Here is a 23,740-nt window from a genome sequence, read left to right as displayed (position 1 = left end):
TCCAGAACCACCTGCTCTGGCCATCCATGACAGAGACACTTGTGCCAGCCCAAAACCTGGCTTTGCCTAGGGGACAGACTGTCCTGCAAGTCTATCTTTAACCTCTGCACGTTTGAACAGTGTGGTTATTGATCAGCTTGTTTGCTCTACCCAAAAAGAAGCTGGAGGCAGCGCAGGTCAGGTTGCATCAGGAGAGGCAGTAGTAAGGCCCTTCTGGATGGCAGTCCTCTGTGTCCCCAGTTGGGGAGTTCCAGTCACCAGCCTAGCAGTGGCAGCTAAAGGGATGCTATGTGTGTTTGCTATGACGTGCAAGTATCAGTCCCATCACACAGATAAGAGGTGGAGTAACAGGGTTTCCCGAAGCAGGATTTGTCTGGAAGTCCCAGACGACTAGTTTGCACAGGTACCTAGGTGCTTTCCAACCAACAGTAGTGCTAAGTCCCTACCTCTTACCATGCCCAGAAGCTAGGCCTAAAAGAAAATGCCAGCTTTGTCCATTGTGGAGGGGCCAATGCTCACTGCTGACAGTACTCTATGAAGCAGTCCCATGCATTGTGGGCACCAGGACTCCAAAGGGTCAGATAGAAGTGGACCAGCCATGAGGCATCATGGCTCAGGCTGGGGCTCACAGCGCAGCCAGCTGATCTGTCAAGGTGCATGAGGCCAGAGGACCAACCCCTCCAGAGACAGATGGGACTCCAAAGAGGCTCATCTCCTACTCTGTTTGCCACGTCTTTCCTGGAAAGTATTTTCTTGGCCAAGGAGTGGCTGGGTCTTGGTGCTGCTGCCTGGTGCTGCTTGGCTGAAACAGAACTACCCTGGGTCGGAGGAGGGCCCTGCAGGGATGGATGTGCCTTGCCAGCCTTGCCGGGCTGGCTGCTGAGTGTGTGGCTGCATCTGACAGGCCTGTCCTGGCACCAGATTGATGTCCTTTTTGTTCCTGATAAGGATCCGAAGTCTCCTCTGGGTTCCAGCAGCAATTCTTTTATCCTTCCTGATTGTGGCATCCGTGCTCCTGGAGTCCCTGGAGATGAATCAATCGCGGAGCTGCAGGCACTGCGGCTGCTATCGGCAGAGATGATGGAAAAGCTACAGGAACAGCTGTCATTTCTCCCTGTTTGCATTTTGTTCTCAGCCTATCAGTAGGATGTTCTCTGCCAGACACCTATCAATCTGCCGCAGTGGAGCCCAGCCTTGCCTGTGTGCCTGCCGCTGCCAGTGCCAGGGCCTGCCTGCAGCCTCCTGCCTGTGGCCAGACTGCTTTGGTGCCTTCTCCCCTGCCCGGGAGCTGCCTATCCTGCAACCCTGTGAGTGCAGGGCTCCATCCCAGGACCAGGGCAGCAGGTGAGATATTGAAATGCAGCTGGGGACTTCTGCACTTGCTCTGGCTTCTGGCCTGTCCCTATGTGGCATTTGCCTTCCTTAGGGCTTTGTTTCAGCCCCCTGCTTTGGGCTGGATAAAGTGTGCCCTGCAGGTCCCAGGAGATGAGGGAGAGAAGGGCACTGGTGTCTGGCAGCAGGCAAACCCATCTCAGCCCCTGGACAAGGAGAAGCAGAGGGGCACTGTGGAAGGCAGCATGGCACCCCATGTGCCAAGTGGAATGGCAGCCCCTGAGACAAGCTCTGCAGAGCCCAGCATTAGGGTTGGCATTCAGGATTACCCTGGGGGTTGCCCCATCCACCCGCTGCCATGCTGGGCTCCCCTTGAAGTGCTGGCCTGGGAGGAGGAGCTGCAGCTTACCCAGACAAGGTGAGCCAAGCCCATCCCCATGGCATCAGAGCTGACAACACTGAAGAAAGAGGGTCACAGGGACATAAATGGCGGAGGACTCCTCTTTTAGCATCATATAATGAGGTAGAGTACCTTAGATAAAAAAAAACTTTGATTTGCCTTGTGCTTCCTCAAATTCTTCTGAATTTTCCATGGCTTCTGAAAGTACAGAGGAAGAATCACCATTCAGTTTTTAGTAAGCCAGGGCTACAAGACCTTCAAACACATTTCCTTTCAGAAGGGCACTTCCATAGCACTATGGAGCAAAGAGGACTGTGGGGTCTGTGATGCCCCCAGTCCCTTCTGCACTCTGCTGTTGGCATTACCTGCCTCCAGGCCAGCAAAGGCAGCAGCTGCCATGGCCTCAGTGCTCAGCATTTATGTCACCCTCTCTGGGATGGCTAAAGACAAGATAAAGACAGGCACTGAGTCTCATTTAATGCCACTTTCTATCCATCACTGAGCTCACAGGCGTATCGTGCCTCATTACTTAAAATCCTCAGCCTGCTGCTGCCCTGTACTGGAGTCAGCACTGAAGCTGACACCTGCAGTAATCCAAGTCTTCCCTCCCACCTGGTACAGGAAAGTCACTGTCCCCTTGCTGCTTCCTGAAAAAGGCCAGAGGAGGACACAGTGCCTGTTCCACAGCCAGCAGGCACCTGCCAGCTCAGACCACTGTCCCTTGCTGTCCACCCTATCCCACTGGTGATTTCACATCCTTCCATATTGGGCTTTCCTCTTCACGTGGGATTGTCTCTCTCTCTCTCTCCCCAGCCTAGGCTGTGCTCCTTGCCATCAGTGCCACCACTCTGCCAGCAGATGCCCCAGTTATTTCTGCAAGGCTGGAAACACCTGATATGGCAAACATTTGCATGCAGACATCTGTGGGATTTTTAGGGTATCTTCATGTCTGTTTGTTGTTGGTATGGCTGACAAGTGCAACTGCGTACCTTGGTTGTCAGTGCCACCACAGAGTGGCTGGGAGCATATTGCAATCCCAGTTGGAAGACTCTGCTCCTTCAGAGGAGCTGAAGCAGCTCCTGGTTTTGCTCTGGAGTGTCCAGCTGGCACTCACCCCTTCACTCCTGCTCCTGGTTTGATTGGGGTGTCTTCAGGCAGAGACAAAGTGTTCAAGACACCATCTAGGAAAGCAGACTATTCTTAAGACATGTTGTTTCTTTCTCTTGGGGTTTGTTTGGTTTATTTAAGCCTCATTTAACTCAACTGAGTGACATATGCTGCTTTTGGTGAAAACCCGCTATTTTCTGCCACACTTAGGCTGGGATTGCAGCTGGGATTGCTGTAATGGCTGCTAGCTTTTCCTCCTCAGGCTAAAGCATATTCTGTCAAAGCCAAGAGCTGATTGCCCTGCTAGGTGCCACACTGGAAAGCCTCTTCTGGTTCCTCATGCAGCAGTGATCAAGCTGCCCCAGCATAGCAGGCTTTTCAGATGCAGACGGTTCTCCTGGGGTGCCCAGTGTCCAGCTCTGCATTAACCTTACTCCCCTGTGAAGCTTTTCCATCCAAGCCTGTGTTACAGTGGTGCTAATTAAACAAATACATCTCAATTCTGATTAAAATCTACATGTAAATCGTTGTGATGTTTCACAGCAGGCTGCATTTTAGCATTTGGCTCTGCAATCTCTTATGCCTTCTTGGAGAGTGCTTGGTCAGTGAACCTTGGTGGGGGCTGAAACCTCCCAAGCCCTCCTGCTTGGAAGACAGGACTCTTGCTGCCTTCATACCCTGCCAAACCCAGCTCTTCATCCTTGACTCCCTCCACTGGACTGCGTGCCAGCGCAAGGACTGTTTTTTCTGGGCACCTCATTGACTAAGCCTTACTTTAGTCCTGTGCAAAAACAAATTGACTGCCTCTTCAGCTGGGATGAAAACTCCAGGTATGAGGTACAGGCTGAGCTGTGCCACTTAGGCTCCATCTGCAATACCGAGAACAGCACACGGTTTTGCACTACACAGCTTGACTGAGCCACCCAGTCCTGCATCTGGTATTATGTTTGTTTGCTTTCCTCTTCCCTGGCAATTGAGCAGAAAGGAGAGACGGAGAAAGGGCTTTCTTACCTGTTTATAGATTCAAAATAATTATAAATAGAAGGATCGCCCACCTTTTTTTGGTGAAGATAAACTTCTAGAGACACAGGCTTTGTGCACACTGAGCACTGATCCTGGAGCTTCCTCTCACTGCTACCAGGGTGTGTGCTGCATGTAAGATATATTAAAGGCACTAAATATGGCTGACACACTATCACACTATAGGGGATATATATAGGGCTGTTTTTATATATATATATATTTATTTATATATATATATATATATATATATAAAATACCAATGACATTTTCATCCTGGGGAAAAAAAAGAGTGAAAAAAAATCTGCCTAAAACTTCTGCCTGAGAAGATGAATTTCCAAATGGGTTGATCATGGAGGGGACCTTCTTGGGACACTGTCATGCTTCTTCCTACTGGCACTTCAGCTGGACACCAGGACTGCTGGGTCTCCTACTCCACCACCAGCTCTGGCCTCCTTAGAATTTAAATTCTCCCTGCAAATGCAGAGCTTGGACAGTCAAAGGCTAATGGGATACTGCTACTGCTGTTTGTCCTTGCTCAGCTACTCCAAGCATCCCTGGTCCTTTCACCAAGGTTACAGCAAGGTGGGGATTGGTCTCTTCCTCCAAGTAACGGGCAATAGGACGAGAGGAAATGGCCTCAAGTTGCACCAGTGGAGGTTTAGATTGGATATTAAGGAAACATTTCTTCACTGAAAAGGTGATCAAGCATTGGAACTGGCTGCCCAGCGAAGTGCTGCAGCCACCTTCCCTGGAGATTATTTAAAAAACACGTAGATGTGGCACTTTAGGAACACGGTTTAGTGGTGGAATTGACAGTGCTGGGTTAACAGTTGGACTTGGTGATCTTAAAGGTCTTTTCCTACCTAAGCAATTCTATGATTACCAGTCTACCCTCACCCCATGGTGGTTTGGGAAGCTATCTGCTACAAGCTGTTTGTCAGCCACACATGCTGTCTTGCAGCCATGTGCTGACTGACAGCAGCTTTGGAGCAACCGGCTGCGATGCCGCAGGGTGTTTGGGCAAAGGCTTTGCAGCCCAGTGTGGCTTGAGACCACTCAGTCACCACTGCTGTGTCAGAGCAGGACTGCTCTGAGGACCAAGACCCCCAGCATTAGTGCCAGTGAGGTTCCTCCCTGTCTTGCCCTGCTGCCATGTTGCCTATTGTAGGAGAACAGATTTGCCTCTGGCATATTTGTCCTATCCACAGTCTGTAAGAATGAAAGCAAATCAGAGCAGGGAAGTGCCAGGTTTTGTGCCAGGATGGCACTTCCCAGCTCAATTTGTTTCTGGCATCTCACCATGTCTCTAGCCATAGCTGTTTGAGACTCCAAGCAGCAGCCATGGCTGTGGTCCCTCACTGCTGCTCTGCCCCTCACTCACCACAGTTGCAGGCTATCTTGAGACTTGGCGATTAACCATGCAGGAGCTGTGCTCTTCCCTTCTTTCTCCTTCTCCCATCGTCTCTTATTCCTTCCTCCTTGTGCTCTAAGTAAGGAGCTTCGTCTCTTGCCAAATCCCCCGTCTGTGTTGGGGGATTGGGGTGAGCCAGGCGTAAAATGAAAATAAATCACTAATTCCTCCTAATAATGTCTGATTTCCTGATTTGATATCCCACATTAATTCTAATTACTCACCCAGAGTCAGGGCATTAATCAGCACGTTAAAACTTCTCCTTGCTTAGCAACACCGACGTGCCAGGCATCTGGCATGGCCAGGGCACTGGGGATTTATCTGTCACACCAGCCCCATCTGCAGCGGTTCTGTGAGGGGTGGGGCAAGGAGGGGCCCCTCTCCTGGCTGGGCACATGTGGGCACAAGGGTCTAACCATGGCTTCAGGATGCATGCAGACTGTGGCCAGGTGACCTGCATCCTGCTTCTCTCCTTGCAAACATGAGGACCTCGGTGCAAATCATGCAGTTCCATGGCATGATCCAGCAGCTATGGCTTCCTCAGTTCCTCACATGATTCACTCATCTCATAGCCTGTTCTAATATATAAATATAAACTATGTACAACACCTTTCTACGGAGAGGGGTGAAGAGGTAGTAAGGGGGAATCACACCTGCCACAATCCCAAATCATCATTTTCTAAGTGAACCGCTTCCAGGCAGGAAGGATGAATTGATTTCAATTCAAGTTGATCTAAATCTGTAAACAGGAAGCCTTTAAATAATCCACTCTAATCTCGTTTCACGTTTGAGTTACTTCCCTGTTTTGCTAAAGCAAGCTGACTGGTGCTGGTCAGCAAAACCCAGTACTTGATTTCTGCCAGCTTCCATTGTAGTTAAACCAGCTTATTAGAGCTATTATGTAATTAACATTTATTTGGATTTTTTTTACTTTGTGTTGAAAGGCTTAATATTGCATTTATTCACTGGATGATGTTTTAAAAAATTCATCAGTTGAATAAGCTTTAATTTGGATGGTAATTAACAGAAATGTGCAAAGTCAGAATCTACACTTGGTTTTATGATCTTGACTTACCTGTCTTAGATACAGGACAAAAGAGGTCTCTCAAAATATGTTTGCATTTAAAAGCCATACAATTTATTAAAAGCAGCATTAGAGGCAGTTAATGAAGTCAGCTTGGTTTCTGGCTCTGAGGTCCTTGAGGATTTTCAGCAGTGTAGATTTCAACCTTGCAGATGTCACTGCTAGGACAAGGGTGGAAAATGAGCCTTTCTCATTTTTGGTGTTTGCAGCCTGTCGAATGTGACCAAGCTCATCTTTGAGCTGAGGACAGTTCTTTTGCTGCATTTTCAGAGCCCATTGCTGTTGCCATATTCTGGTTTTGTTTTTCATTCTGGGTTTTGGGTGCTTCCCGTGTTCTTGGCTTAGCGTTAACTTTTCGGCAACAAATGTGCATTTTGTCGGTTATTTTATGCTTTGACTTAGAGTTTCCAATCAAGAGAACTAGTTTTTAGGAGAAATATAGACCTAGAATACTCCCAATTAGCAGTAATATTTAAATACATCCTGCTCCTAGTGCTCAGGCAACAGCAGCCATCTGAGCTTGGGGAAGAAGCAGAATCCTCCCACGCTCAAACCTAAAACTGGATTGTTGCTTGACAGCATCAAAACACATTTGCTTCTGTCCCTCCACCAAGGCTGAGAACTGGTGGTTGTCCTTCCAGTGGTGATAGCCACCAGCCTAAGGACAATGCCCTCTGAAATTTTCCTTTAAAGAGAAATTAAACATTTGTGGTCAGAAGATAAACTGGAAATGGTGCTGTAGGCAGTGTGGAGCCCACCATGTGCCCACCATGTTCTGAGCCTCGTCCTGTGCCAGAGCCTGACAAGGACAGGACAGCTGCCTGCTCCCAGCATCCCAGGGACCATGAAGCCCTTGGCCTGGTGGTGCCAGGTTTATAATGGCAGGCAGCAGTTTTTAAACTAATAGTCTGCACTGGTGTAGCAATCATGGGTATCTGGGTAGCAATCATGGTGCTGCCCTCTCACTTCCCTCCTCTACAAGCTTCAGGTCAGTGGTTTACAGCCAGGGATCAATGGATCCCGAGAGTGCTGTGGGCTATTTCTAAGAGTAACTAAGAAAAGTGAGCCTCTTGTCAACAGCCTTACAGTTATTCTACAGGAATTTGTGACTCTATGGGAATATTTTTAGGAGGTCGTGTCACGGACCTGAGTCATGTCTGAGGCACCGCCATAGCTGATCCATGGCTGTGTTCATCAATATTGCATGGGAAAATATTGTGTAGTTTCACTGTTGGGAACTGAACCTTAGAAAGAAAAACAATAGGTTAGGTTGATTGGTGAGAACTTGACCTTTGGAAGAGAAACAACAGAGCTGTTGTTAGCATGGAGTTGGTATCATAAGCCATTGTGGTCTCTGTTTATGTACTGGCCACATGTGAGCCGATGTTGCAATTGAAAAATTCCACTCCTGTGAGGGGTATATAAGAGGTGGTTCTGGGTTGGATGGGTGAGAAGGATGAGATACACATGATTCTGATCCAGGGTATGCCCTGAAGGTGCACTGCCTGCCTGCCCCTTCTGCCAAGTGCACGCTCCATCTTCTGCTCAGCAGCTTTTCAGAAATCCAGGGGTCGGTATGTATTAACTGCTGTCGCCAGTAATGGAATAAAGTTGCTTTGTTCATACCCTTCATGTCTCAGTGTTTATAATTTTGAAAATCCTCACAAAACTAGAACAGAGGTATACAACTGGGAAAGCTCAGATGACGGTGGAGGCACTCGCCCAGGAGAGTTTTACAGCCTTCATATTCAAACTCCCCTCTATCTCCTGGGTAGTGCACAGATTTCATTATTCTTCAGCATTGCCCCATAGCAGATGAATTGCTGTCATCCAGCCCAGCTGGACAAATTCGTACCTTGGAGCCCCTCACCATGTACAGAAGAATGGACCACGCTCAGTCCCACCCAGGCACAGAGGAACTGGGGACTTTTCTTCTGCTCACATGACAGCACAAGTACTAACAGAGGCCTCATTAATGTGTGCAGCCTCCCTCTGTTATCTCCAGGTCTCTGCTTGCCTCTAAATCATCTGGTTTGGAACAAATTCACTGGGAAGAACTATAGCAAGTCAAGCAGAGGTCCTGGGCACGGGGAACAACGGCCCATAAAGCAAACATGCAGCAGTGTGCTCAGCTGCTGGGGATGCTGCCGGCACATGTACTCAGGAAGATTAATATGCACTGAGCAACCAGGAGTGGGGAGGGAAGCTCACAAGGTTCCTCTCATTAGCTCATCGTTCCAGCTGAATTAATGACTCACAAGTTTTGCCCAGCCCTTGCTGGGTCTGTTAATAAATAGCACCACGGATTAGCGGAGAGTAGAGTGCATGCATATGTGAGGGGGGCTGAAAAGCCTCTTATATCCTGTGTGGGGAGAATGAGAGAGAGACACACCCTCAAGATGCCGGGATCAAGCGCAGAGAAGTGTGTGGGGAAGTGCCATGCTCTGCCAGCATCCTTTGCTGCTCCCTTCCCTCTCATGCAGCAGGAGAGTCTGTGTGCCCTGAGAAGCAAGAGGAAATCACAGTTGGATTAAAAATGAACCTGCTTCAGGCAGAAGAGAGGGAGGTTGTCAGAGAGTATGCAAATGGAAGCAGGGAATGAGTATGGGCAGTATGAGAAGTGTGGGTGACTTTAACATGTGATGTGCTCCCTGCATGTGCAGAGAGACTTTTGAGGGCCCATTATCAGTGACACCATACCTGCAGCCAGGTCCAAGGGAAGGCAAGGTCCCTGCTGAGATGACCTACCGAAACAGCAGCAGCTTGGCTGAAGATACTGTGTCCTGCTGGTGCCAGGGAAGTGAACAGAGAGTACCTTCACGGACACAGAGCGTGCCTGGGGACATTCAGCAAGGCTACAGTTTCAAGTTGCTTTTATTGAGGAAAAGATGACACCATGGCAAAGCAGAACCTGAACAAAGCAGACTCCTGCAGAAGCCTCTGGGATGTCCAGCAGGCAGAAGTTTATAGCTAAGCCAAGCAAGAGGGGAGAATTACTTCTATGAAGGGTACTCTTTGCCAAGGCTATTTTTTTATACTAATGGTCATAGGTCAGATCCAAAGAAGGTGCTAGATGAGGATTAGGAATAGCACATTTGCCTTACAACCCAAGGCAGAATGGGGCCAGATCCTGCTCCAGGCCTGTCTGCTTGGCAGGGTCCAGAGCCAGAGTGGGTATTCATCAAGATAACCTGGAACATCCCTGTGTCTGAGCAGTTTGATCCCTGTGACACTCTCCATGGAGAGCAGTCCAGGGCAAGACCAGGGCCTGGAACCCAGGAAGCACTGGCAGAGGTGGCTCCTGAGCTCGGGGAGCTGGGGTCCTTGGAGGGTGGGCTAGGGCAGCAGGGCAGAGCATGGGACCCCAGGTCAGGAGCCTGCAGCCTGATGGAAAGCCCTGTGGGTGGCTTCACATGGCATTACAGGTACAGGGTGCCCCTCTGAGCTGGGAGGGGGCAAAGCTAATATCTCCCCTTCATGGGTTAAAGGAGGAAATCGGCTTGTGACACACTGACTTACTCACCAAATGGTCAAAGGCATTTGGCTGGAGGCTCAGCAAAGAGAGCAGCTCCTTCAGTTCTGTCCTGCCAAGTCCTGCTGGGCTTCCCAGTGTGTCCCAGACCCCGCAGCCACCCAGCCTCCTCTATCCACCTCCCATTCATTATTGCCCAACTCCAGCCACTTGGGCTTTGCTTTCCAGCACCAGGCAATGCCCTCTGACTGCCTCCTCCTGTGGCTCAGAGAGGACCAGCCCTATGGAAAAGCTGTGAGCAGATGTTCTCCCTTATTGTCGTCTCTGATATTCCTTTCCTGCCTCCTCTCCCCCACCTTCTCCTCTTCCTTTATTCTTTGACTCAAAAGCTGAAATGAAAACACCTCCTTCTCCAACAGCCCCCAACAACAGCAGGAGTGAAACCAGCTCCATTCCCTTGATTTGCAAAAAAACCCAAAAAAACCCCAGAGAAACATCTTGATAGCATTGTATCAAAAAGCGGATGCTGTGCTGTGCTCAGATGTCTCAGGAGACAGGATCTCAGCTCCTCTGACTGTTTGAAGACTTGCTGAGTCTCCAGGGATCTCGGCGGCTCCAAAGCTGCCACGGCAAAGTGAGAAAAATCAGACACATCCACCGCTGGCAAAGGCTTCCTCTGTAGAAATCAAAGGAGGCAGCACAGAAATGGTATATATTCAGTATGGCCAATGAGCAAGAAGACTGGGAAGGGAAGCTATGGGAGCTAAACTTACACGACTTGGTAACAGGGCTGGGAGAAGATATGCCTTCTCTTTGCTGCCTGCCAGTATCATCTGAGAAACAATCCAGAGAAAAAAGGGAGAAGGTGGGGTCAGCCTTGGCTGATCAGAGGACTTGGAAAACTGATTTGGGAGCCCAGACATTAGAAACCTTGACCACTGGAGGGAGGAGAGGCACTTAAGTTGCATGTGGCATCAGAGACTTGTTATCCTCAGTACCTCACTAGGTTCAAGGATGAAAGAAATGTATTATCAGGCTGGATCTCCTCTCCTGCACTCCCTCCACTGCTGCTCAGCATGGGCTGGAGAGTGGACATCTTCACTGGGAGTGGGAGAAAATTTCCCTCCTCCAGTCCTAAGTAACACCAGTAGATAACTTAGGATCAAGGCACAAACAGACGAAAAAAAGAAGGTGGCAAAGATGAAATGGAGCTGAAGGTCAGTGTGAGACATGGGATCACTCCTGCCTTTCTTCTGATCCCAGCCAGGAGATCAGTGAGGGACCAAAACAGCCATAGGCAATGTAGGATGCTCACTGTGGTCCCCAACAAGGAATCAACCAGTTGGTCCAGGGGAAAGTCATGCTTCAGCTCTCCAGATGTTTTCTAGCAGGTGGCCTGGGACAGGAAATAGGGTCATCAAAGCTCCCTGTTACCTCCCTGGAATAGTCTTCCCTTTCTGAAACAGATGTAGCAGCTGCAGAGGGGCACAGAGGCAGCACAACTCCTTTCCCACCCTTCTGCACTCCGCTGTCATGCTCCATCACTCAGACCTAACTTGCACAGTGGACCAATGGACATCCCACCAGGCCCAGAAGTGCACAGGCCTGATGGCTCTGTCATCTTTGGGAAGATTTAATGCTAAAAGTTTTCCAAAGCAATGCTATAGTCATCTACCATAATACACACACTGTTACTGTCTTCACAGGCAAGAGCATCAGGTAATCAGCCACATTCATTAGGAGCTCATTAGCTTTATGGAAGCATCCACCTCACTGCGGACTCAGTTGTGCCTCCTTATGGACACATTACAGTGCTTGCTCTGCAAATGGCTCCAGCAAAATCCGTGAGAACAGTCCCATGGCAAGATGTTTTGTGGAATGAGGAAAGGTGTTACCATCTGGCCAGATGGAAGCACAACACAGAGCTCTCAGCTGGAAGAAAAGCACTCCCCTATTCAAAAGCTCAGTCACCAACATCCTAAAGTACTTGAAGGACTAACTCAGCCACTGCTCCAAGGGCAATAGCATTTCACAAATAACACACAGAGTTCTTTGCTCTTCTTCGTTGTAGCAGCTATGAGGCTTGCATTGCTGTTTTCTAAGAGATCCCATTACGTTTTCTCAAGATTCCTTCAAAAGCTGCTGTAAGATTTCAGTTTTAAAGGAAACACAGTTCTCTCTAGTGCTTTGATCCTCCTATTGCTCAGCTCTTTCCAAAGGGCTCAGGATGTTTCTCCCTTTGAAGCCATATGCTTTTAGCTTTCATGGGTGGGCATGCTGCAGCAGCTTCTCCTGGACCAGCATCCTTCTGCTGTTGCCCCTCTGGCTTCTGAAGCCTTAAAGAAGACCTCAGCAATAGAGCTGAGTTGAAAGCAATGATTCTCCCTGTGACTCTGGGAGCCCTGTCTCTCTCTGAAAGCACCGCACGATCCCTCCTTGCTCCTACTGCAAAGGCGTTTTTTTTTTGTCAGAGAAGATCTTACAAAAAGGGAGCTTGGAGTAACCTGAATCCTTTGCTTAGCTTTGTAGGCACCAAACTTCATACTGAGAGAGCTATACTGATTCTGAGAAAGGAGAATACGTTGGCTTACACTGCAGTAAACCAGAGGGCACAACCATAGAGAAGTCTGAATGACTCCTGGAGGAACCCTCCTACAGGGACTTGCCCTGGCTAGCAGGAGCACAGGCAGAGAGAGAAGGAGGGAGCTGCTGTACACCTCAGCAAGCTGAAACCAAATCCTTTTCATTTTGGCATATTTGGGACAGGGTACAAGAGGCACATTTTTTACGTTGAGAAATTTCTCACCTTTCTACTGGTGAGCACCGCAGAGGCTTACAGACGCCCTGAGCTCCAGCATTAATGTTTCTCTCCCATGTTACCACAGACCCCTCCATGTGCACCCCACAAACCACAGCCCCTCCAGATGGCTGAACATGCCACCATTGGCAAGCCAGGGGTACAGAGCCAGGCTGGTGACACTGAGGGGACAGCCTCAGCCCAGTCATCACCAGGCAAGTCAGGGCTCAAGCTGGAAAGTCAAGCCAGTGGGTCAGGGTTTTGGGTTTGTGGGCTGGCACAGGGCACAGCTGTAGTGTGGCTCAAGCAGGAATCAAGTGCTGAGCTGCTTTCAGGGCAACCCTCTGCCTCCTTCTCGTCCCCTGCGCCAACCCCACTGTGGGCATGGCTGGTGAGGTGGCAGGTTACAGAGGGGGCAAAAAGGCCTGGCTGTACTTGGCATGGATGTAAAGGAGCCAGTTGCCCACAGAGCCGCATGAGACACGCCTTGTCAACATGCCTAGCCATATGTTTGCCCAGGATTAGTGAATGTGCTGCCAGACTCAAAGCACCATAATTTCACTAGCAGAAAAACACTCAATATTCTCTCATGCAATTCACTCACTGCTACTTTATCAGCATGATGAGCCAAGCCGGTGATGCCAGCTCTTAGCCATTTGATGCTCTACCCCTGTGTCCAAGGATGACATGGGCTGCTCTGGCTATCCTTCCTGAAGGGCAGTGCCACAGGGAGGAGGTTCATGGGACTGCATGTGGAAAAGCCTTCCCTGGTCCCTGCTGATGGTTCCCATTTCTTGTATGCTGGATCAGGTCCTCTACCTCTGCCCATCTGCTCCCTGGCACAGGGCTGGGCCTCAAGGCGGTGGTCACAGCCCTAGGCTGCTGCCAGGATGCTGCCTGCACTGGAGACCTGCATGCAAAGCCAGAGTCATCCCAGCAGCCGCTGCTGTTGTTGTTATTTCTCAGTCTCTCTGGATTTTTCCAGCACTGACATCGCTTTCCCTGGTGTTGCCATAACAACTGGCGTTAAGAGCTTGTTGACATTGCCCTGTTGTACTAATTGCACAATTTCCTGTCACTGTAACATGCCAGTTATTTCTTCCGAAGGGCTGAAATTGCTTTCGGCCACCTCGTCTACTCCCTTGCTACCTCCTTGGTTCTAGTTAGGGGCCTTGAGCAAGAGAGCAAATGTTCCTGAAATGCCCCAGGGAAGTGTCATTTAACCTGGTCCAGAGCAGGTGGAGACTCTATAGCAGAAATGCAGGTAATTTCTGATATTTTGTCTACACTGAAGCTTTCATTGCTGTGCTGCCTGGAGGTGTGACACCTACAGCAGCAGGAAAACTTAAGGATGCGTGGCTGCCATGCCATGTGGACAGTGCAGGACGGAGGTTGGGTAACACGCCATGACCACCCTCTTCGCCTGCCAGCACCATTGCCCTGTGCCAGGAACTCCATGTCGGGGATGGGGAAGAAGCATGGAAGGGGTGTGCTTTCCCCAGTGCCAAGGTCAGCCACCCCACACTGCTCTGTGCCCCTTCCCCCAGGGGTGCAAGCTCTGGCATACCAGGAAGGAACTAGTGGTATCCCAGAGGTCCACATCCACCAGCATAGGGGTCCCTGGGCTCCTGGATGATCCTTGGGACACTGGGGCATGAGGCTGATGGGTTGCCTGTGAGCTCAGGGGTTTTGCTCCATGTTTTGATGGAGAGGAAATGATTAGGAGGATTGATTGCATTGATCTAGCCCAGTTTTCAAAGGATGCTGAGGTCACCTTGAGGAGCTCATCTTAGCCCATGGAAGCCCAGTCTCTCTCCAGACAGAGCTCTTCATGCTTGCTTTCTGGCCTCAACCTACTTTCCTTTTCCCCAGCAGGTGCTTCAGGCTGTCTGGAAACCCCTTGAGATCCCAGCCCAGGATCTCTCACAGCACTTCATGGCTCGCAGCAGACAATGAGAGGTCAGCCCCTCTCCAAACACTGAGGGTGGAAGGGAGAAAGTAGCTTAATCTGAGCACCCTGAAGTTTGGCTAGGAAAAGTGGGAAGCTTTCTTCCCAGTCCTGTATCCCTATCAGTCCCACAAACCTCAATATCACCTAGGGATGCTGGGTGAAGTGCCCAGGCAGATTGGAGGAAAGGGGAGCTCCCAGTCCCATCCAGTATTCCCACACAAGCAGCAAGGCTGCCCTGTTGTGTTCCTTAGTAATTTATCACCAAGACACTCACTTTATAAATATTAAATGAAGGGCTCTATAAATTTTTAATGTAGAAATAAAACTGCATTTGGTGAAGAAAAGAAACACCCCACTCCTTACCCCTTCTTGCTGTCTTTCTTCCTTTCCCAGGCCTTGCCAGTGGAGGAACACAGAACTGCACTCTGTCCCACGGCTGCTGATGTGAGGACAGAGGTGATATTTCTGCTGGGTGCTTGCAGGAGGATTTATCCACACCAGAGCACATCGTTAACATACCTGCCTAACTTGCTGGATGTTGAGCGGGTCCCACCACAGAGCATTGCACTCTATTATGTGGTTAAATGTAATCATAAAAATACTGTGTCCTGAACAAGTATTATTCAGAGTGACCTGGTGTGTCCTCAACTAATACCATCAAAAGTCACTACTGCCCATGTAACATCTGTGCCTGGCACCACTCTTCAGTACTTGCACCAAGCCAATTGGCACATTTTGGTTCCGAATTCAATTTTGTATGGGACTAACAAAAATGGCTGCCCTACATGTGTAGGGTACAGGTGTGATAAGAGGTCTCCAAATTTCTCTAAGACCTTGGCAAGGTCTGGAAGTGATCCCTGTCCATTCAGGGTAGCTCTAAGTCTCTCTCAAAGAGTTTTGAGAAGTGCTCAGATCCCTCCTGCTCCCCTGGGTCTCACATCTTGGACCAGGCAAAGCCAGCAGCGAGCATCACTGTGTGTTTCACCCTGCAGCTGTGGCCACCACCTTGGCACTCCAAGCTCTAAGTAGTGTGCAGCAAAACCAACAGTGGTGACCGTGTGAGCCACCTGCACTTCACTGTTCTCAGCAGCAGGGAACACAGCTCTGTCCCCTGGCACGCAGACCAGCGTGTCACTGCCTGTGATCATTTTTTATTGTTCATTTGAGCTAGGGCTTGCTGCTGTTGTGCTCTTCCACTTGTCATGGCTTTGTACTGGGCCTTCCTGCTCCTGGACCTATGGACATGGGAGAGAAGAAGGTGGCCACCACTGACTGCAGCTGTGGAGGCCAGTTGGCATCTATTTCAAACTGGCCAGAATCTGCTTTGAACTTATCCCTTTGCAGCAGCTGCTAATGAGGGTCACAGCACTCCAAGCACAGCCTGCACACCCTGGGAGCTGCAGAAACACATCGTTCCTCACTGTCAGCCTGCCGCAATGAAGAGCATGGATGAATTGTTAGGACGAGTGCTACTACAGCCCAAGTGCAAATCAGGGAAGATTGGACCCTTGGCAAATAATAGCTCTTTGCTCAAGCATGCTACTCTTCTGTATGCAACTATTCAACTGTAGCTCCTTATACTAACCCCATCTCAGGGGATGCATGGCTAAAGGGGTCACCACTTAGGGTCCCATACGTATGCCTCTGCAGTCCATCTGCAACTCAGTCCCCCCAATGGACAGCAAAGGAGTGGCCAGTGGTCAAACTGGCCCTGAAGATCCTCATGTCTCATCAGTCAATGCAGTATCTCAGTATTGCTATGCTGATTATTGAGTAGAAAAGTAAACTTGGCTAGGAAAGCCTGATGGCAGATTACACCATGCCTCTTGTTCTCCCTGAACCCTCCGTGGGACCCACTTTGTTCCCTCACAGCTCTGTCTGAAGTGCAAATGCCAGCAAATCCCTCCTCCTTCAAGTCATTAACTGCAGGGAAGAAAATAATGTTAGCAGCTTTCTGATCAGGGTGGATCAGGTGGCCTTTGCCTGGACTTCCCTTGTCCAGGCAGGGATGAAGAGGAATCCCACCAAGCTTTCTCCTTTCCGTTGAGTGCCCTGATGGAGTCATCCTGAGCTCTATACTGCAGAGGGACCATAACTTTGCAGCCAAACTCAAAAATACCCATAAGAGTTCGTCACTGCTCTGATGAACTCCAACATTTTGGCAAGATCTTGTTGTTTCTCTTCAAATGAGAAATATCATAGTCAATGCTTACAATGCCATGTTGATGCAAAGCAATTAACTGCCCAAGAGCCCCAACTGAGCAAGATAAAACTGAGATGTACCTTCCCCTCGGTGCACCAAGCGCTGCCTCCTGCAGTCAGGAAGCCTTGAAAGCGTGAGTGATGCTGCATCCACTGCACCTGGATGTCTTCGGGCTGAACCAGCCCTCTGCACCTGCTGGTCTTCCTGGGCAAGGTCCTTCACCCCACCATGGCTCCTCAGTCTCCTGGAGCATCATCCCCACAGCTAGGGTTGGTGGGGAGGGCAGGGAAGCAGGTTGTTCTGGGTGCTGATGTCCACAGCCTGGCAGGTAAAGGAGGATTCCCAAGCCCCCAGCTGCCAATCTGAACAACAGAGCCTGGCATTAAACAAAACAAAAACTCATAAAAGTGATTTAAAAAATAATAATGGCAACACAAGTTATTAAAATCCGCACTCAGCTGGGCGTGGGGCTCATTGAGTATTTTCCTGGCATTTTGTCAGACTGTGGGATTGCCCCAGACACTGGGGCAGGGTGTATGACAAGGAGAGACAACGATCAATTTTTAATATTGCATATTTAAGCAAGCTTGGGCTCCAATCCATCATATCCCCTGGCTTTCCCGAAAATTAATCTTCAATAGCTTATCGAGAACTTCAGAAAATTAATATCCTACCACTTCACCTTAGGGGAACAGCACTTTTTCTGGCTGAATATGCATGTGAGAGCAAAGGAGCAAGAGATGAAGTGTCTCCCTGCAAAACTTCAGGTTCAGGAGATGGTTTTAGCTGAGCCATCCGCCACCTGCACAGGGTTCCAGCTCTGCGGGCACTGATGGAGAGCTGAGGAGAGGTACTATCCACATTTTTCTATCAGCAGGAAAAGCTGATAGAAAAGAGCATCCTGGGAACCACTTAGAGCCTGCACTGAACGCTGTGATCCCATCTCTTTTGTGGCCTTAGTCCCACTGAGGAGGGATACATGGTGATGAGCAAGACACAGCAGACATGACCCTTCCCAGGCAATTCAGGACACTTCACCTTTCTACTTCCTATTGAGGCCCAAAAATTATTGAATCTGCCCTTAGTGTCAGTCCAGGGAAGCGTGAAGAGGAACAGGAACAGGTTGTTTCCCTGTTGTCTGGCTCCAAGGAGCAGAACATCTGTGCTCTCACTCCCAAATTCAGTGGCAGGTAAAGGCTCCTGCTGGGAACATGCAGGGCATGGCAGAATCTAACCCCCACCAGCCTTTCAGAGAAGAATGGTGGGAAGCCATCAAGGCAGCTCAGTCTGTCAATCAGGCACGGCTCATGTCCCCAGAGGACTGCACTGCTTGACTCCCAGGAACACCTTTTTTCATGAATGAGTGGCTTTACAGTCACAAAAGAGGATTGGAATCCTCTGTGGGCTGGCAGCAACCCAACAAGCCCTGGCAAGGCACCAAGAGTGACCCCCCCAGCTGAGCCAATGCGGATCCCTCACAAAGAGATAACCTGTCCCCAAGGAAGGCTTTTAATGGCAAAGTGCTCACCAGGTACCCAGGGAAGCTTCTCAAGTAAACCCTCAATAGCATGTATGTGTATCTGCACTTCAAGACCAACGTTTCCAACCCACTGCTCTGGAAATACAAACACAAACATGTGTAAGCACCAGTAGGAATGGCAAGGAAGGGCTGGAGGGGTGGATGCATTTCCAGTTGACCAAAGCGAGGAGGACCCAGTCCAAGTGGCTGTACTCTGCTCTGGCCCCAGGATGACTAGCAAGGAGGAGGGCAGTGGGGGAGATTTTGTTCTGTAAACCCACCTCCTTTTCCATCAGCTCTAGCTTTGGAATTTATAAACCAAATTTGCTCTCAGAGACCTCCTCACCACTGCTTCCCCATGCACCAGCCTTCTACCTGGAAGCCGGGACACAAGGAAGGGTTGCTCTGCTGTCCCCCTCCACACTATGCCCATCACAGCCACCCCTCTCAAAAGCAGAGCAAGGCTTGCAGAGCTGGCTATGAACGTGTGCTGCCAGATGGATCACCATGCAGCTGCCTGGTAAATGTGCCTGGGAGCGGGATCCCCTTCCCTGCCTACTCTTCGCTTCTGGGCATCTGAGGGTCTCTCTCAGCCAGAGGGGAGGAAGGAGAGCTGATAAGAGGGAGAAAGGAGATATTTCAGTGCCAGATCCATGCTGAGCAGGAATGGAGGAGGCAAGAGGGGTAGACAAAGAGCTGGGAGCCAGGGGAATGCCCCAAGCCATTTCACAGGAACCCTTACCAGCTTCCCCATTAAACAGGTTCTGTGGCAATAGGATTAAGGGGTCAGGGAGCATGGGACCACAGCCGAGACTGGATTATCTGAAAAAGAATTAAATGGAGATTATCTCCAGCCTAGCATGCATTGCCAGGGCCAGGTTGCTGTGCTTGTTAAATCTCCCTCTCTGGCAACCCTTACACCCTGCAGCCCAGGTCCCCCATCATCACAAGGACTGGATTTAAAGCTCCCCCATGTCTCTTGCCTTGGTCCCGTATGGGGGACTCAAGGGGCTACAAGCTTGTCTGTATCTCCCTATGTCAGAGCAGAGCTGGAAGAATTTGTTATTAATAATTAAGCACCCACAGAGTATAAGCAGAGGAGGGCTGCAGCACCACATGGGACGCAGGGCATCCCAGGAGAGTGTGATTCAGCATGTCCTGGAGGATACCAGTGATGAGCTTGGCCAGTGAGCCACGCTGTGGGAGGGTATGAGGAGAGCCCCTTGAGTCTGGGATGCCCTGGGGACATGAATGCCAGGCTGGAATATGGAGAGCATTTTCCAGGGCTGCTGGGCAAGTCCAGGAATGACCAGGAGAGGGATGGCCCCCACGTGGGAGAGCTCTTGGTCAGACGCACACTCCTCTATCCTGCTGCATTTATTTGCTTTGTTCTCCCACTTCGCAAGAGGAAATTGTGTCTCTCAAGGAGATGCAGCCAACTGCCCCCTCCTCACAGAGGGTCTGTCTGTGCCAGACCTGTGAGCCACCTCCACTCATGTCAGCAGCTCTCCGAGAGGAGTCATTTCCTATCTCCATAAAGAGGGCACTTATGATGTGTTCATCTTCCCCAGAACCTCCTGACTGCGCTCTACAAGCACTAATTAATTAAGCTGTATACCTGGAGCTGTGGTGGGACTGGTGTCTGCCTGCTACGGCGGGGAAACCCATATGGGGTTATAGCTGAAAGGGTTTGACTGCAGAGTAGGTACTGTCACAGCCCAGAATGGACTCCAGGTACCTGCAGCTCGGTTGCAGCACACAGGGGTACTCCCAAATGGGGAAATCAAAGCCTTGCCTGGCAACAAGAAATTACAGCAGGTAACAAGAAAGAAAAAAAATGAGGCAAAATAGATTTCTGGAGAGCAGATGGCTGAAGGTGTAAAAACAAAAAACAAGAAGAAGAAAGCCTTCCCCCCAAAAAAACAAATAGCAGATAGTTGGTAGCAAATGCTACACTGACAATAAAAATGAAGCCTCCAGGGGTAATTTGGGGAATTACAGATCAGTAAATTGCACATCTGTGTGCACCAAATTGATTGGAATGATAATTAAAAACAGAACATCTCATAATACAGCCCAGTGTGTGTCTCAGAGGAAAACCATGTCTCACTAATCTCCCAGATTTCCTTGAACGTATCAGCCCAGCGGCGGATGCAGAACAACGAAGTGGCTATTTATTTAGAGCTCCTCTGACTAAAGATTGTCCAGACGGCTGCTAAAAAAGCTAATTAGCCAAGGGGGCAAAAGACACCATCCTTTTCCTGCATGGGAACCTGGCAAGGAGTCCCAAAGCAGTGAGGATAAATAGTTGGGGTTTATAATGGCAAAAGATCAGCGGGGGTGAAGCTGGGACACATGTAAGGGCTTTCTGCTGGGCAAGGGTGTTATTAATGACCGGGACGGAGGAGCAGAGACAGGAGGTAGGAGCAAGTGCGAACTTCCTCAGGTGATTCACGAGCTTGGGATACAGTAAGCAGCTTCAGAGAGCCCTGAGGGTACTGTATGGATGGGCACCACGGTGAAAAATTGTCCTGGTGGTGATAAATGCAAAGAAATGCACTTTACAGCATAAAACTTGCAGGTTTTGTAAACCTGGGAGAGTTTCTGTACCATCCACCAGAGGAAGCTGGGGCTGCCCTGGGAAGAGCTCAGGCCACAATCCCTGCTGACAGCACAGCAGCCACTGGTGAAGCCTCTGTGCAGTCGAGACAGATTGGGCAATGTGCAGCAAGTAGCACAGGGATGGGCCTGAGGCCACTGGGATGGGCACAGCTGGGGGGACAGTCAGGGGGGACACCAAGAGGAGCCGGGAGCCTGAGGAATGGGAACCACGGCTGTCAGGGAGAGGAGGCACTAGGCAGACTTACAGATCAGTAAGTGTCAGAGAGAAGATGGGAAAACCCAGTTTTCCCTGTTGCCTAGAAGAGCAGACAGCTGGTCAGTGAAACACCAGACAAGGCAGGAAAATGCCACTTCACCCAATGTGAGATTAAACAACAGTAGTTTTGCCACAGGAAATAGCTGTTTGAGGCGAGATTCAATTCTGATTAGATAAACACATGGAGATCAATGTAACCCAGAGCATCACTATTTCCTGTGACATTTTGTGAGGGGGATGGGAAGCCTTGTGCTTGGGACTCTGACTATCCTGTCTCTGACAGACCCCCCAGGGGGCCAGGCCACCCCATGTCTGCTCTGCCAGCCTCGCTCCTTACCCTGCCCCAGCCACTGCAGGCAGGTCTGCATCAACCCAGAGGCAGTGAGATGGCTCCTACCCGTCCAGACCTTATTGCTCTGCTGAGTTGGACAATGAATGTACAGCACAAGGGTGGCACAAGGAAAGCTCTCAAGAACATAAATTCTCCTCCTCGGCAGCCTGTGCCTGCAAACTCTTGACAGTCTTAGAAGCTCAGCGTAGAGCATCCCATAGCAGGGGAACTGCCCCAAACATGGCCTTCACCCTCCCATCCACACTATGCCACCCCTGTTTTGGTCTGAGTGACAGCTGCATCTCCTTCAGGGCCAGCTATGCTGAGCCCTGGGGAATGCCACGCCTGGAGTATCTTCCATCTGCACTGGGAAGAAATTTCCCCATGTGAGAAGGCAGGCAGCTGGCCTCAGCCCTCTTGCCTGCTGAAAGGGACAAAACACTTGAGCAGAGACAAAATAGGAAGTAGAAAGCCTTAAGGAAATGCCAAGCTGAAGGCTCACAGGGCTGCTCCAGCTCAAGCCAGCTTACAGGAAGCTCTGGCCACTAGCTGTGCCAGCTTCTCCCCAGCAAACTCTCACACTGAGATCAGCCCTAACCTGCTGCTTTCCTGTTTTTTCTCTCTGTTGGAGCCCTCCAAGAGGCAGTTGTGCTCATGGACAATTTTTCTTTTCAATGCCAACAAACAGAGCCAGCGTTAGGTGAGTGAACCCTGCAGTCACCTTGCTGGGGGTGAAATCCAGGCTCAGAGAAGGCCTGGTAGGGGTAAGAGGAGAGTACATGGTCCTGTGGCAGCCTCCTCCTTCACCCTCTCCTTGGGAAATGTCAAAATGCTCCTAGTGTTTCTCTTTGGTTCCTATCAGCTGCAAAATTATTTCCCATTGCAACAAGGAGATTTGACTTTTCTCTTTGCCAGCAACATCAGCCCCATGGCTCACCTTGCCAAATACAGTATAGGACACATGTTATTACACTGGGAATATACTCTTCCAACCTCCCAGTACTCCTTTCACATTAATTTTTAATCAAGGGAGGAAAGAGTCCGTTTGTGGCCCAGTAATACGTCCCTTACACATATGTATCTGTATCTTTTAAAAGAGAGAGAGGAAAGTCTTCCCCTCCACTCCCTTCCCAACTTCTCTCTCCCATATCCATCATCATTAGTGACTATAAACATCAGAGCTGCAGCCATTAGGCTGCTATTCCTAGATAAATAATGCTTTTCATATTTAATTTACCAGAGGTTTCAGAGCTTCTTTGGGGTGCACGGGGTTAATTAAGAGCTGAATTAGATGCAAATGCTTCTCCGTGAGGAAACTCAAACTGTTCCGGATGAAAAACAAGGTTGGTCAGGATTTCTCCCCAAAAAGCAATGATGTGCCAGCCACCCTGACTGCTATGTCCCCTGTGCCTGGGAACGGAGCTTCTTCTCCTACCTAATGCCATGTACATGTGTTCCAACTCTGCTGGTGGGAATGGCTGACTGCCCCTGCCTTCCGTCGGAAAGGGAATGGGACACTGAGGCAGTGGTGGAAAATAACAGGCAGTGAAGAGGGACAGGACTAAGGAGCACCCAGCACCTACATGGGACACATACTGTAATGGTTCCTCCCTTCTGAATCTGAATACTGAGAGCCCCTGTGTTTCACTCAGACGTGACAGTGATGATGCTCATGGCTAATCCTTCCTCTTGCTTCACAAACAAGTTGCCAAATGGTCCTCAGGAAAGTGATCTCCAAAACAGGAGGAGTATCAGGAGAACTGGTCCCAGGAGTTTCCCTCAGCAGCAGGTACTTGATCTTAGAGACTTGCATGATCCTTCCCTGGCTCCATCCCCACAGGACACTGCCTGAAGCCCCACCTGAAAGTGATTCAGCTGTTCCCTTGACTCTTGCAGCACATGGAAGATGAACACCCTGTCATCCTTTCTAATATCAGCCTCACTGTTTGATGTGATTACCAGCTGTGTTCACTTGGCACTTGAAAATTCAGACCTATCAATTTAATCTTAATTGTTCCCTTAATTTGATCATTGTGTTGTTCCACCTCTAACTGGCTTAGAGGAATCTGGTAGTAAATTTGCCTTGCAACATGCTTGACTTTAGCATGTGTTTGTTTGGTTCGCTTTTATATAAAGTTTGTGAGGCAGAGCACAGAAATCAGTTTATTCTGTCGACTGGCAGCATGGATCATGAACTTGGAGGGCAGAAGACCATTTGATAATGTGCTCTGC

The 23,740-nt window shown here is 49.6% G+C and overlaps 1 long non-coding RNA gene across 1 annotated transcript in view; it reads right to left on the bottom strand.

The window, feature by feature from the left end:
• The window catches only part of LOC126651076 (uncharacterized), a 56,118-nt gene that overhangs the window by 16,993 nt on the left and 15,385 nt on the right, over positions 1-23,740 (bottom strand). The window contains exon 2 of the long non-coding RNA XR_007631553.1: positions 16,861-17,156. This is a non-coding gene — a long non-coding RNA (uncharacterized LOC126651076). The remainder of the gene's footprint in view (positions 1-16,860; positions 17,157-23,740) is intronic.

Source organism: Myiozetetes cayanensis, unplaced genomic scaffold, assembly GCF_022539395.1.
Source record: "Myiozetetes cayanensis isolate MyiCay16 unplaced genomic scaffold, myiCay2020 scf6-25, whole genome shotgun sequence".
Taxonomy (NCBI): Eukaryota; Metazoa; Chordata; class Aves; order Passeriformes; family Tyrannidae; genus Myiozetetes; species Myiozetetes cayanensis.
This window is presented reverse-complemented; position numbering and strand designations above follow the sequence as displayed.